Source organism: Elephas maximus, chromosome 12, assembly GCF_024166365.1.
Source record: "Elephas maximus indicus isolate mEleMax1 chromosome 12, mEleMax1 primary haplotype, whole genome shotgun sequence".
Classification (NCBI taxonomy): Eukaryota; Metazoa; Chordata; class Mammalia; order Proboscidea; family Elephantidae; genus Elephas; species Elephas maximus.
Window position 1 is genome coordinate 380,033 of NC_064830.1, and position 15,937 is coordinate 395,969.

A 15,937-nucleotide genomic window follows, 5' to 3' on the forward strand; every position below is an offset into this window, starting at 1 on the left:
GATCATGATCTAGGAAATGGTAGCGTTGGTTTGAATCTAGGTGGGTCGTATATCCAATTTCTTGCCTTTGCCAGAACTTCACAGGGTCTCTGCTCCTCACCAATGACAGAAGCTCACTAATACCAATTCTTCCCACAAGGATGTATGAGAATCAAATGAAATACATGACCTCTCTCCCACTCTAAGGTGCACTTTTCTCACATTTTAACAACTCTACTATATATATATATATATTTTTACTATAAGGCTGTGTCTTACAATGTATGGTGGGTCACAGTTTTTAAGCGGCAACATTTTTTCTTGTAGTGGTACAGAAAATACTGGTATATCATAATCAGTGCATCTTAGATTTGAAATACGGTGTACCCGAAACCTTCTTAAATGGCTACCACAAGCTTTGAGTACAGTTCAGACATTGTTAAAATATTCTCAGTTGTGTGACCCTCAGCACAACCTAAGTTGAGAACATTTCAGCTCTCCAAAAAGAAACCCTGTGCCCTTTATGGTCACTGCCTTTTCCCACTACCTGCCCCCACAACAACCCTTTCCCCTGGACCACTAGACTACTTTCTGTGTCTATGATTTACCCGTTCTGGACATTTCACTTAAGTGGATTCGTATAATATGTCGTCTTTTGTGACTGACTTCTTTCACTAAGCATGATGTTTTCAAGGTTTATCCATGTTGTAGCATGTATGAGTACTTTATTCTTTTTTACTGCGAATAATATTCCACTGTATGGATATATCACATTTTGTTTATCCATTCATTAGTTAATGGACATTTAGGCTACTTCCACTTTCTAGCAATAATATTGTGAAGATCATTCAAAAACGGCTGCAACAGTATGTTGACAGGGAACTGCCAGAAATTCAGGCCGGTTTCAGAAGAGGACGTGGAACCAGGGATATCATTGCTGATGTCAGATGGATCCTGGCTGAAAGCAGAGAATACCAGAAGGATATTTACCTGTGTTTTATTGACTATGCAAAGGCATTCGACTGTGTGGATCATAACAAATTATGGATAACGTTGCGAAGAATGGGGATTCCAGAACTTCCACTTAGCTGTGCTCATGAGGAAACTTTACATAGACCAGGAGGCAGTTGTTTGGACAGAACAAGGGGATACTAATTGGTTTAAAGTCAGGAAAGGTGTGCGTCAGGGCTGTATCCCTTTTCACCATACCTATTCAATCTGTATGCTGAGCAAATAATCTGAGAAGCTGGACTATATGAAGAAGAACGGGGGCATCAGGATTGGAGGAAGACTCACTAACAACCTGCATTATGCAGATGACAAAACCTTGATTGCTGAAAGTGAAAAAGATTTGAAGCACTTACTAACGAAGATCAAAGACCACAGCCTTCAGTATGGATTGCACCTCAACATAAAACAAAAATCCTCAGAACTGGACCAGTGAGCAACATCATGATAAATGGAGAAAAGACTGAAGTTGTCAAGGATTTCATTTTACTTGGACCCACAATCAACACCCATTGAAGCAGCAGTCAAGAAATCAAAAGACACATTGCATTGGGAAAATCTGCTGCAAAGGACCTTTTTAAAGTCTTGAAAAGAGAAGATGTCACCTTGAAGACTACAGTGCGCCTGACAGAAGCCATGATATTTTCAATGGCAACCTATGCATGTGAAAGCTGGACAATGAATAAGGAAAACTGAAGAAGAATTGATGCCTTTGAATTGTGGTGTTGGTGAAGAATATTGAATATACCGTGGACTGCAAAAAGAACGCACAAATCTGTCTTGGAAGAAGTACAAGCAGAATGCTCCTTAGAAGCAAGGATAGCGAGACTGCACATTACATACTTTGGACAGGTTGTCAGGAGGGATCAGTCCCTGGAAAAGGACATCATGCTTGGTAAAGTACAGGGTCAGCAGAAAAAAGGAAGACCCTCAACGAGGTGGACTGACACAGTGGCTGCAACAATGAGCTCAAGCATAGCAAAGATTGTAAGGATGGTGCAGGACCGGGCACTGTTTCGTTCTGTTGTGCATAGGGTCCCTATGAGTCAGAACCGACTCGATGGCATCTAACAACAACAAAAACAAGCTATTGTGAATAGTGCTGCAATGAACATTCACATACAAGCCTTTGGATGGGTGTATGTTCTCATTTCTCTTGGGTATACACCTAGGAGTGGAGCTGCTGGGTGACAGAGTTATCTGTTTGGCATTTTGAGAAATTACCAAACTGCATCATTTTACTGGGTAGATATTAAATACATTCAACAAATTTTTTACATTCAGATTGGCGAAAAAAGTAAAACACAATGATACATGGCTATGACATTTTTCCCCTCATGCCTTCACCTCCCCCACTGACCCCCAAATTGGAGAATATGGTTTCAGACAATTTAAAGGTAAATATTTTGGTCTTAAAGTAGAAAACAATTCATAATGTAGTTGATTTCATTAATAATTTTATCTTATTTGATGCTCTGGCATTGGACTTAGGGCCCTAAATATGGCTCCATCTTAGTTCCCACTATTCTCTTTCAAATATACTCTGCCCCAATTGAACCTGTTACCCTGTTTTCCAAATACACCACACATAGTTCCTTGATTTGTGCCTTGGTTTCTTTTTAATTTCCCATGCTTAACAATCAGCCCGACAGCACTGGGTTTGGTTTTTTGGGTTAATTTGGTTAAACAAATCTACACATGTGCCAAAACTCATAGAACCATATACCAAAAAAATGAACATAAAAATATACTTTTGTAGCCTTAGTTGGGTCTACCTCATTTTTCTTTCAAGGACAATTTAAGTGTGTCTTCTTCCATGAAGCCTTTTCTGATATGCCCTACTCTAATATCCTATTAGGAGTCCTGGTGACTCCTTAAGAGCTATGGCTGCTAATCAAAAGGTCAGCAGTTCTAATCCACCAGCCACTCCTTGGAAACCTTAGGGCGCAGTTCTACTCTGTCCTATAGGGTTGCTATGAGTTGGAATCACCTTGGCGGCAACAAATTTAAAATTCTATTAACTCATTGACTGGTCCAGTTACTTGAAACTCAGTACAAATGGTCAGTTCAGGCCCTGCAGTACAGGCCCTGGGGACACTGAGCTAAATAAGACGTAAATTGTCTTCAAGTAGCTAATACCCTAGCGGTGCAAAGAGATCAGCAATTACAACATTTCATACAGGCATTTGTGGGAGTTGTGACTGCAAAGGTCTAGAAGGAGATGACACTTGGGCTGAGTCGCGCGAGGAGCAGGCGCTGGCCAGACAGAAACAGGAGAGAATGGGTGGGTGATGTGGTGGCATTCCTGCTAGAGGACACAACGTGAAGATATGAGGTGGCTATATGACCCAGTTTTTAAAATAATGAAAAGGTAAATATATGGTTAAAATAACTGAAAATTTCCACTATTCGCAACTGTCACGTATATACTGTCTGTGAGGCCCATTCCTACCATCCTCGGTAGGTAAGGCTACGCTGCTTCAAAGTGCTCCCTCAAACACATGCCGGGATGCTGAGAAGAGAGCCGTACTCCCACATTCCCTGTGATCTAGCGCTTTGGTGTTGACACCAAAGACAAGGTGCAAAAGGGGGCCGGGGGAAAGAGGAAGGAAGAGTCAGTTAATGTGTCAGTTTAAATGCTTTAAACTATAACTTGGATAATGGGGACACCACGGAAGAGTACAGAAAATGTCAGGATTGGGAAGGATCCTAGAGATCATCTCAACCATTTCTCTCATTTTAAAGTTGAGGAAACAGGCCCAGAGAGACAAAGCTCCTTATCTGAGGTCACAGGGTTTCTGGGAAAGTTTTCCTGTGTTTCCTAAGATGTAAATCCTCCCTCTACTGCCTGCCACCATGTAGCTCAAGCTTGAGCTACAGAATAAGTCTTCCTTTTCCCACTCCTTCCCTTGCAGGAGATTCACCTGTTTATTCTTCTGTTTGTCTATTTATTCATTCATTTGAATATCAGCTGTTTTCTCAAGACACAAAGATAAAAGGGCATAGTCTTTGGTGCTCCAGGACTTTCTGGTAATTACAATAAAATGTGACATTCATGTAACGGGATAGGAAAATGACAGCCCACGTCTACTTGAGGGAATTTGGAAAGACTTCACAGTGGTAACATTTGAGTTGGACTTAAGAATAAGTAGAAAGATATTTGCTCAATGAAAAACAGTGGGGCACACCAGGTAAAAGGTGTAGAAACATCAAGGTGCGCTTAAACAAATACTTCAGGATCACTAGGGTGTAACATACGAGGGCTGAAGGAATTGGCGGGTGATGACAACAGAAGCTAACCTTTTAAAGCATTTAAATACGTACCAAGGTGATGAGCCTGAAAAAGCAGGCACCAGCCTGATCGTGCGTCCACAGTATGATGAGCGGAGCAAACAGAGAGCCACCAAAAACACAGGTGGAGATCAGGCCACTACTCCATCACAGTATGATGAGCGGAGCAAACAGAGAGCCACCAAAAACACAGGTGGAGATCAGGCCACTACTCCATCGTCAGGAAGGCAGCTCTGGAGACAATATGGGGACAGAATGAAGGCGTTAAGACCAGAAACAGAAAGGCCCAAAGGAAAGAACTGCAAGAATTTCAACAAGAAATGATGTAGGGCGGGCCATGGGGGATGGTGGTGGTGGGAAACTCAAGATGGAATGTGAAGGCAAGTTCAACAGGAATCTCGTTATAATAACATATGCTTCCTATTTTAATGGAGTAGGTCTCTGGGTGGTATGAACGGTGAGTGCTTCACTACTAATCTGAAGATTGGCGGTTCAAACCCACCCAGGGATGCTGTGGAAGAAGGACTTGGCAATCTGCTTCTGTAAAGATTACAGCCATGAAAACCTTACAGGACACACTTTCACTCTGTAACACATGGGGTCACCATGAATTGGAATTGACTAGAGGGCAAAGGGTTTAGTTTTGGTTTATTTAATAGAGGGAAAGTTAAAACCAAAGATATTAAAAGAGCCATCCATGCCATTTGTAAGAAAGTTCAACTGTTGAGCTTTTAGGGTTTCCAAGAAATAATGCTTCTTTTTCCTCCAAGTTCAAAACCAAATGAGAGATAGATACAGTGTTGAACAGGAGGAAATAAAAATCACTTTTATAACTCACAAAGCTGATTGGAGTCCTGGGCCTTTGATCCATGGTGACGTAAGTCTGCAAAAACTTCCCTTATGATTCAGAGAGGTCTACCCATAAAATCATAGTTGGCAGTGCACAAAGGGCTCACCTCCATGGCAGGGATGAGGTGAGAGTTGATGAGAGTGGATGCTTTCTTCAGCAAGACAGGTAGGTGTGAAACAGGGATTAAGGAGAGGATGAGTCAAGAGTGCCCAATTCCTTCTTGCAAACTCTGCAATTTGATGCCTGTCTTCCTCTCCTAGGTGTGAGCAAGGGGATGAGACAAGAGACCGTGGAATCTGAAGCTAGAAAGGAGGTTCCCCTCTAACATCAACAGGGGATGCAGGTATTTGAGATAGAGTACGTTTGAGGTAGCTCCTTCTTGTGAGGCATCCTAAGGTAATCAACCTTCGGTGAAATCCCTAGCTCTTGAGTAACCATCTTAGAAAACAGATCGTGGTGGTAACCATTTCAAGAGAGAAGGCAGATTCAAAGGCAACTGTCCAGAAACACAAAATATATTTAAAAATTTCTCTTTCTAAAATAATTCTGTTTAGCAAAACACTTGACAGTGTTGAATGGATTGAGTACATAAAATCTAAAATTAACTGGCTGTCATTAGTACTGGGAGAAAAATAAGTTATTTTTTTTTATAGTCCCAGGAACTTTTATAAAAAAAAGAAATAAAACACACCTTTAACTATTCTGATGATCCCTTAAATTCCATAAAAATATAAAAGACAAGGTCTTGAAATGAGGAATACATGAAAAACCCTAAAACTTTCCATAAAACCCTCTCAATTTCCAATTGAAGACTATCTTTCCTCCTCTCTGCAGTTTTCAAAACATTCTTTCTTTCCCCTCCTTAAACCCTGCCCCCAGCTTTGAATCTCATTATCAGATAATCTCGCCTCCTTGTTATTGTCATCTACCAACCCCCATGTCGCTCCTCTCATTTCCTGATCCTTTTATTTCCTGGTTTATTGTCACTCTCCCCATTACTACTCTGGTCCTCATGCTTGGAGATTCCAAAGTACGTGTAGACGATCCAATACCCTATTATTCTCTCAGTTACTTGAATTCCTTTTTCCAATTATCTTGTCCTCTACCTACCTTAGTCACACATTCCCAAGTAACTGCATGATTTTACACATCTCACCCTCAAATCACAGTGTCCTGTCTTTCTAGTCTATTCCTTCTAGTACCCCCACTGCAACCTCTATTCAATTGATACTATCACTTTTCATTACTATTAACCCTCTTGATGTCCCCACCATTTCAGTGAGGCTGGCCCTAACCACCTGCTTAAAATCTCACCCCTCTCCTAATCATCAGCAATCCCACTTCCCCTTAACCCATCTACTTTTTCTTTTGCCATAAATTTTATCACCTTCTAACATATATACAATTTATCTATTTATTCAATATCTTTTCAGCTAGAATCCAAGGGTGGCAATCTTTCTTTTGTTCAATGATCTATCCCTCACACGTAGAACAGTGCCTGGCGTATAGTAGGAGCTCCATTATATTTGTTGAATTAAAGCAGTATTTATTAATTATGGAGTGTTGTTTTGGGAGACTCAAGTGAATATAGTCTGAGTTTAGGAAAGCCTCTACTCTGGATAGGGAAGCAAAACCTATCCCCTGTGGGCAAATCAGGGCAGTAGTGACAAGGCAAACAGAGTTTCAGAAAGGCAGAAATCAGGGTGGGCAGCAAGGCCTTAGCTAACTCGAAGGAGGAGGAAATGGAATACGCAGAGGAGACAGCGTTTCAAGTCTGGGGAAATGCAAACGCAGAAGAGGTGATATGGACTGGAGATGGTGAGGGATCTACTTAAGCAGAAAAAAGTACTCCTGATGGAGGGTACTGTATCAGGTAAGAGAGGCCAAGTTACAATGGGCAGCTTAAACTGGCCAGAGGACTTGGCATGTGGTCAACAGGCAGAGAGCGCTACCCCAGGTCCCTGGCCAGAGGACTTGGCATGTGGTCAACAGGCAGAGCGCTACCCCAGGTCCCTAACCAGGAGAGCAGTGTGATGAGGGAGGGATCTAGGAAGACAAGAACGGAAGCTGCAGAGCACGCATTAAAAAACAAAACCAAACCCAGTGCCGCCGACCCTACAGGATGGATTGGATAGGGCAGATTCTAGCGTTAGAAGAGCAAATGGCAGATAAGGATCTAGAATGCAGGGGTTACAGAGGGAATGGAGAAAAAAAAAGAAGGGAGTGGTAAATCTAAGACAGACCTTAAATGACAAAAAAACAAAAACAAACGACTGACAGGTAGCATGTCAAGGACAGGAGAAGGGAAGCTTCAGAATAGTTCTCTAGCCAGGGAGATTGGAAGAGTGGTGATTACCCTGAGAGAATGGGCTGGCTGGGAAGGAGAGCTAGTCTGGTCTGTGGGAGAATGTGGGCTCAGCTTTAGGTAAGATGAATCTGAAGTAGCAGCAGGTCACCAAACAGAGGACTCCTCTAGGCAGTCTGATGTACGGTTCTGGAGGGTGAGAACTAAAGCCATGAGGGGATGGATTCATTTTCTGCTTAATTTTGCAGTTCAAAAGTTTCAAGTTTGAATTTTGTAATTTGAAACACTATTAAACAGCTTTTGAAAGAACCAGAAAGAGGTTTTTGTAAGAAAAACTAATGTCTTATGTTCTTAGTTTTGAGGAAATGGGCTAAAAGATGATCTTGTTGTTAGGTGCCGTCGAGTAGGTTCCAACTCATAGTGACCCCAAGTTTAACAGAACAAAACACTGCCTGGTCCTGCACCATCCTCACAATTGTTGTTATACCTGAACCCATTGTTGCAGCCAGTGTGTCAGTCCATCTCGTTGGGGGTCTTCCTCTTTTTCGCTGACCCTCTACCTTACCAAGCATGATGTCCTTCTCCAGAGACTGGTCCCTCCTGATAACAAGTCCAAAGTACGTGAGATGAAGTCTCGCCATCCTTTCTTCCAAGGAGCACTCTGGCTGTTCTTCCAAGACAGGCTCGTTCGTTCTTTTGGCAGTCCATGGTATATTCAATATCCTTCCCCAACACCATATTTCAAAGGCATCAATTCTTCTTTGGTATTCCTTATTCACTGTCCATCTTTCGCATGCATATAAGGTGACTGAAAATACCATGACTTTTTTCATTCAGGTGCACCTTATTCCTCAAAGTAACATCCTTGTTTTTCAACATAGTAAAGAGGCCTTTTGCAGCAGATTTGCCCAATGCAATGCATTGTTTGATTCCTTGACTATCGCTTCTATGGGCGTTGACTGTGGATCCAAGTAAAATGAAATCCTTGACAACTTCAATATTTTCTCCATTTATCATAATGTTACTTATCGGTCCAGTTGTGAGGATTTTTGTTTTCTTCATGTTGGTTGTAATCCATACTGAAGGCTGTGGTCTTTGATCTTCATCAGTAAGTGCTTCAAGTCTTCTTTGCTATCAGCAAGCAAGGTTGTGTCATATTCCTATCACAGGTTGTTAATGAGTCTTCCTCATGCCGAGTTCTTCATGTAGTCCAGCTTCTCAGATTATTGCTCGGCATACAGATTGAATAAGTATGGTGAAAGGATACAACCCTGACACACATCTTTCCTTATTTTAAACCACACAGTATCCCCTTGTTCTGTTTGAATGGCTGCCTGTTGGTCTATGTACAGGTTCCACATGAGCACCGTTAAGTACATAGATATTATCCTGTCACTGATAGCACTGTACTTCAGGATAGATCTTGAAATGTTCCTTTTGACAATCAATGCAATGCCATTCCTCTTCAATTTGTCATTCCTGGCATAGTAGGACATATGATTATTTGATTAAAAATGGCCAATACCAGTCCGTTTCAGCTCACTAATGCCTAAGATATCGATCTTTATGTGTCCTGTTTCATTTTTGATAATTTCCAATTTTCCAAGATTATACTGCATATGTACAACATTCCAATTATTAATGGATGTTTGCAGCTGTTTCTACTTATTTCGAGTCGTGCCACATCAGCAAATGAAGGTCCTGAAAGTTATACTCCATCCACGTCATTAAGGTCAACTCTCCTTTGACGAGGCAGCTTCTCCCCAGTTGTATTTTGAGTGCTTTCCAACCTAAGGCACTCATCTTTCAGCACTGTATCAGACAATATTTTGCTGCTATTCATAACATATTAACTGGCCAATTTTTTTTCAGAAGTAGACCACCAGGTGCTTCTTCCTGGTCTGTCTGTCTGGAAGCTCCACCAATACCTGTCCACCATGGGTGACCCTGCTGATATTTGAAATACCAGTGGCACAGCTTCCAGCATCACAGCAACACGCAAGCCACCACAATACAATAAACTGACAGAAGCGTGGTGGAAAATGATTTCAGGAGTGTACAGAGAATTCTGTCAACTCCTGGCCTGAGAGACCCACAGGCTATGGGAAAGCAGAGTGATAACGAACTTGCACAAATATGTCCTTTTGTTGGAAGTGGGCTTAGGAAGCCCGTGCTTTTGAAGCAGAGCAATATTTTAGTTCTTTATCCTGTGGAAAGAAGGGAAACCCCTAAACCAGGGAGCTGAAAAAAAGATGCTGTTCTCATTCCTTTTCCTAAGGGTAGGCAATTTTGTCCTCTGATTGCTGAGAAAAAACAGGTGTGAAAAAGATAATGGTTTTGACCACAAGTTAAACTAGAAAGGGTCCAAAGACCAGCTAACCCCAAACTACGAGAGTTATGCTCAAAGTCTGGAAGGATCTGAACATGAAAGTAAGATTTAGGGTACGTTATAAAGGGGTATTCTAATCAGTAACCAAAAACATGGTTTGAAATGGTTAAGGAGTTACAAATTATGGAAAAAAGATACCTAGTTGTAATGTAAGAGGCTAATACTATTCTAGCTTGTGTTCCCCTAACTTTTCAAGTGATGCCCTTTCAGGGACCGACAGCAGAGCCCAGAGCAGCCCTTGTAAGAATAAATTTCCTTCAAGGTCTGATATTTTGTCATTCTACTCTGTAATACATCTGTTTGCTCTACTCTTACAATGTTTTGAATTACTTAAATACAAGTAAACATACTACACAAGAAACATCTGGGCACACAGCTCAGTTTAAGAAGCTCAGTTAGAGTCACATCTAAAAGCACATTTTAAAACAAGCTTCTGACATTTAGAATGAAATACTTCAGCAGTAGAAGGGATTATTCCAGTCCAACTTTTCATTTTACTGATAAGCAAAACAAGGCCTAGAGAAGTTAGGTGTCCTAGGTCATGTAGTGAGTAAAACAAAATGTGTCTGGAATACAGGAATCCAGAAACTCTGCCAAGGGTTTCTACCTCACATCTCCACATACGTCCAAAGGGCTGTGCACGATGTTGGGTGGTAGGGAGGAAGACAAAGCCGAAGCTCCCTCTGGTCAAATCTCTCTCTGCAACATACGGCGCGACTCTGCGCTTCAGTTTGCTTACGTGCAACATGGGCTGATACAAATATTTTGATTTTTCTCCACTTCTCATGACGTTGTTAATCAGTCCAGTTGTGAGGATTCTCATTTTCTTCATGTTCAGGCGTAATCCATTCTGAAGGCTGTGGTGTTTGACTTTCATCAGTAAGTGCTTCAAGCCGCCTTCATGACAAGGTTGTGTCATCTGCATATTACAAGTTGTTAATGAGTCTTCCACTAATCCTGATGCTGCGTTTTTACTGACCAAAGATCAGAAGAGTTGTGGGAAGATATCAAGGGCATCATACATGAAGAAAATAAAAGGTCATTAAAAAGACAGGAAAGAAAGAAAGAAAAAAAAAGACCAAAATGAATGTCAGAAAAGACTCAGACCTGCTCTTAAGTGCAGAGTAGCTAAAGCGAATGGAAGAAATGAAGTAAAAGAACTGAACAGAAGATTTCAAGGGGGCTCAAGAAGACAAGGTAAAGTATTACGATGAAATATACAAAGACCTGGAGTTAGAAAAACAAAAAGGACACGATCAGCATTTCTCAAGATGCAAGAACTGAAGAGAAAATTCAAGTCTTGAGTTGTATTACTAAAGAAATCTATTGTCAAAAAATTGAATGATGCAGGAAGCATCAAAAGAAGATGGAAGGAATACACAGAGTCACTGTGCCAAAAAGAACTGGTGGATGTTCAGTCATTTCGGGAGGCAGCAAATGATCAAGAACCAATGGCACTGAAGGGAGAAGTCCAAGTTGCATTGAAGGCGTTGACAAAAAACAAGGCTCCAGGAATTGACGGAATACCAACGGAGATGTTTCAAAATACGGGTACATGGCTGAGAGCACCTACTTGTCTATGTCAGGAAATTTGGAAGACAGCTACCTGGCCAACTGATCGGAAGAGATCCGTATCTGTGCCCATTCCAAAGAAAGGCGATCAAATGGAAATAAGAAAATATTGAACAATATCATTAATGTCACATGCTAGTAAAATTTTGCTGAAGATTATTAAAAAAACGATTGCAGCCATACATCAACAGAGACCTGCCAGAAGTTTAAGCTGAATTCAAAAGAGGGCATGGAATGAGGGATGTCATTGCTGATGTCAGATGGACCTTGGTCAAAGGCAGAGAATACCAGAAGGATGTTTACCTGTGTTTTATCCACTATACAAAGGCATTCAACTGTGTGGATCATAATAACTTATGGGTAACACTATAAAGAATGGGAATTCCAGAACACTTAATTGTGCTCATGTGGAACCTGTACATCGATCAAGAGGCAGTTGTTGAAAAAGAACATGGGGATACTGCATGGTTTAAAAACTGGAAAAAGTATGCAGCAGGGTTGTATCCTTTCACGATACAATAAGCACTTACATAGCACTTACTAGGTGACTACCACTGTTATAAATATCTTACAAATATTAACGAACTTAATTCTCATTAAAATTCTATGGGGTATATACTATAATGATTCCCCTTTTCCATATGAGAAACTGAGGCACAGAGAGGGAAGTAACTTGCCTAAGGTCACAAAGTTAAAGGGCAAGGAGCCAGGGTTTGGACCTGGTCAGCTGGCTCAGAGGACTGGCTCTTCCCTTTTGTTATACTGCCTGTGTGCTCTCAAGATATCACGGAACTCTCCTCTGAGTCTTTAACAGTTATACTGGGCATGGCTCCTGATCCACAGTGGGCCTTCAATAAATAACTGAATGAATGGATGAAGGTCCGCCATTGTTTTTAAATGGTGTCCCAGGCACCTTACAGCTAACTGGTGGCAATATATACACACTGAAGGGGCATTCTGTTTTTGTTTCTTTGAGATAGTCACTTGGAAACTAAATGGATAAAATTAGCCACAAGGTGACACCTTTGCTACTAACTCAATTCTATGCTACATTTCCCCATCCATGGTTACACAAGTCTAGGATCTAACCATTTCTAAAATATAGATGATCTGATTCCTTCCTAATTTGGCTCCTGTTTCTTGTTTCTCTTACTGTCTTAGGTAACCGGTCTTTAAAATTCAAAAACATCTTTGATTTTTCTTCTACCTTGCCACCCCATAGCATAGTCTCTGTCATGGACTGAATTATGTCTCCCCAAAATATGCGTTGTAAATCCTAACCTCTATGCCTATGGCTATAATTCCATTTGGGAATGGGCTGTCTTTGTTATGTTAATGAGTCAGTCTCTTTTGAGATATACCCAACCCAAAACCCAGTGCTGTCAAGTTGATTCCGACTCATAGCAACCCTATAGGACAGAGCAGAACTGCCCCATAGAGTTTCCAAGGAGCGCCTGGCGGATTTGAACTGCCGACCCTTTGGTTGACAGCTGATATAGAAGAGTTTAAACAAGAAAGCAGAGGGTAGAGGGGGTAAGACAGATGCCAAGAGACATGAAGATCTTGGAGGAACCAGGAAGCAGAAGCTGAGAGACAAGAGCCTTCCTCCAGAGCCAGTAGAGACAGAAAGCCTTCCCCTACAGCACGTGCCCAGAATTTGGACGTCCAGCCACCTCAACTTTGAGAAAATAAATTTGTTTGTTAAAGCCATCTACTTGTGGTATTTCTGTGACAGCAGCACTAGATACTGAAACAGCTTCCATTTGACAAATTGTAATCCCTCTTGACATCTACTTGTTTCCAGTCTTCCTGTCCCTGGAAGCAGAATGATACAGTCAAAGAGATCTGGCCTTGGGTCCAGGGAGAACATGGGTTTAAATTTTGGCTGTTACTTAGTATCTGTGCAGCATTGGATAAGAGCTTAAATCTCTCAAGGCTCAGTTTCTACAAATGTAAATAATAACGATAGCTACCTTGGCAGGAACACTGGAAGGAGCAGTGATAATAAGTGCCGAGCACAATGCCTGGCTCCCAGCGAGTTGCTAAATGGATGCCAGCTGTCTTATTATTACCTTGGTTCAGATAGTTTCTCCTCCCGCCAAGGCAATCTCTATTTTTAAAATCCCAGAGAGTAGGCTCCTAGGTTTCTGGCTTGGATTTCTTGAAAGCTAGTGCTTTCATTTATTGAGATTAAGAAGTCAGTAGAATGTAGTTGTTAACAATTAAGATATTAAATAATAATTTTTACCATTTACCGGGCACTTGCATACAGCACACTTGTTAAACTACTAGGTACTTTCCACAAAATATCCACTTAATTGTAACAAAAACGCTTTGAGGTAGAGACTATAATTATCATGTTTTGCACTTGATAAAATAGGTTCAAAGTAATTTGACCACAGTGTTATATTGGCACATGGTGGGCAGGCATTCAAACCAAGTCTGTCTTCCTATAGAGCCCACAGCACCAACCAACCACTGCCTTAAAATGCATGGCCACCCAAACTCAGGAATGATTAGTGTCTTAGTTATCTAGTACTACTATAACAGAAATGCCATAAATGGGCGGCTTTAATAAACAAATGTATTTTCTCACAGTCGAGGAGGCAAGGAGTCTGAATTCAGGGAGCCGGCTCTAGAAGAAGAGTTTCTGTGTTGGCTCTGGAGGAAGGTCCTTGTCTCTTCCGAGTTTCTGCTCCTGGGCGATCTTCTTGTGGCTTGCCATCTCTGCTCCCCGTCTCTGCTTGCCAACTTGATATCTCAAAAGAGATTGACTCAAGACTCAACGTGCACTAATCCTCCTGTATTAACATGACAAAGACAACCCATTCCCAAACGGGATTATAGCCACAGACATAGAGGTTAGGATTTACAACACATATTTTTGGGGGACACAATTCAATCCATAACAATTAGCAACCTATGGATTTGAAAGTACAATAGTTCTATATTCATCAATTCCAGTGACAGTAATAATCTAAGAATATCCTACAAATTGGTATCTTATATTCGGGAACCATCTTTCTCTTTCAAATAGGTCTGAATTTGCTAAATTTCTATAGTCCAACTTCAAACTAGGTTTCCTTGCTAATTTGGGATTTGAATTATGCCTACCACATATTGAGTCCTGGATCTTCTATCAACTAGCCATGTGAACTCATGCTATACAACCCCTTTGTAACTTAGTTTCTTAGGGGTAAAATGCAGATCTCCTAGACTTTTTTTTTAGAGTTGTTCTGGATCTTGTCTTTCATCTTGGTATTCTTACCATCAAACACTCGTCTACGCTGTTGAATTCACGAAAGGGCTTTGTAAATTATGAACCACTGTACAGCGTGAGACCTACGAAAGGAACTGGACTCTGTGCTGTGGAGGGTGCAAAGATGAATTCAGATATAGAGCCTGCTCTCGAGGAAAACTACAGTACCTTTGGGGAGTTAACGGGTGTACACACACGTACACGCACATCTGTTCCGACTCATGGCAATCCCATATATGCAGAGTAGAACGGCTCCGTAGGGTTTTCAAGGCTGTGACCTTTTCACCAGCCTGCCTCCAACTGTTTGTCTAGGAGTTGAGCACTTAACTGTTTGTGCCACCCAGTGGCTATATATATATGTATGTTGAGTTGATTCTGACTTATGGTGACCCCGTGTGTGGAGTGGAACTGTTCCATAGTGTTTTCAAAGCTGTGACCTATTGGATGCAAATCTCCAGGCCTGTGTTCCAAGACGTCTCTGGGTGGGTTTGAACCACCAACCTTTTGGCTAGTAGTGGAGCACTTAACTGAGTGCTTAACACACACACACACAATTAAAGAATTCTTATATAATGCCCAAAGTGATGAGCCAACAAAGAATAACATCAGGTATATATTGTAGACGGCTGACACCTCGTCTGTATGGCAATTTATCTCAGCTTTGATAAAGAGGGGCATTTATCCTTATTGCCAGCTCTTACAGCAGGCAGAGTCTAGTGGCAACGTACCCAACACAAGCGCATCAATTTAAGAGAAGTGAAAGCAAAGCACACAACATTTAACAGTCTGAGATAGGGAGACAACAGTATGTCAAAGCAAGGAGACTCCAAAGACCAGTAAAAATGGTGGAAACAATTTAGTGAATCCTTATGGTTCCTGGCAGTAAAGGCCTTAGGCAAAAGCATGTGTTGTCAAGCATAGGGGTAGAGTTTCTGCAATCGGCACTGATCTTAACACTACAATGTTTTAAAAATAAATGTTGAGAGATATACCAAAGAACTTATCCAGAAAAAAAATGGGTCAGGGCAGGGTAGGGGGAGTATTGAGGTAATCCTTCAACCGGGCTCTGATGGAGCGTGACACACAAAATGCTGTCATCAGTGCTGCTCTACCTGGCAAAGCACGGAGAGTTGTTACTGATAATAAAACTCCCAGTAAAAATCAAGTCTGTAGTGTTACTGAAAGGGATGAAAGAAAAAGCCTGCCAAATGTGAAGGGTTTCACTCTCCTAAGACATTTCCCTCAAATCCTTTTTATTCAAAAAGTAAAATAGAGTGCATAGGA

The 15,937-nt window shown here is 41.3% G+C and overlaps 1 long non-coding RNA gene across 3 annotated transcripts in view; it reads right to left on the reverse strand.

The window, feature by feature from the left end:
* Positions 1–15,937, reverse strand: part of LOC126087152 (uncharacterized) — a 98,823-nt gene that overhangs the window by 32,173 nt on the left and 50,713 nt on the right. Inside the window, exon 1 of one of the 3 annotated variants that reach the window (XR_007519662.1) lies at positions 4,312–4,993. The exons of the other annotated variants lie outside the window; for them this stretch is intronic. This is a non-coding gene — a long non-coding RNA (uncharacterized LOC126087152). Of the gene's footprint in view, positions 1–4,311; positions 4,994–15,937 lie in introns of those variants that run through there. 3 annotated transcript variants of the gene reach the window in all.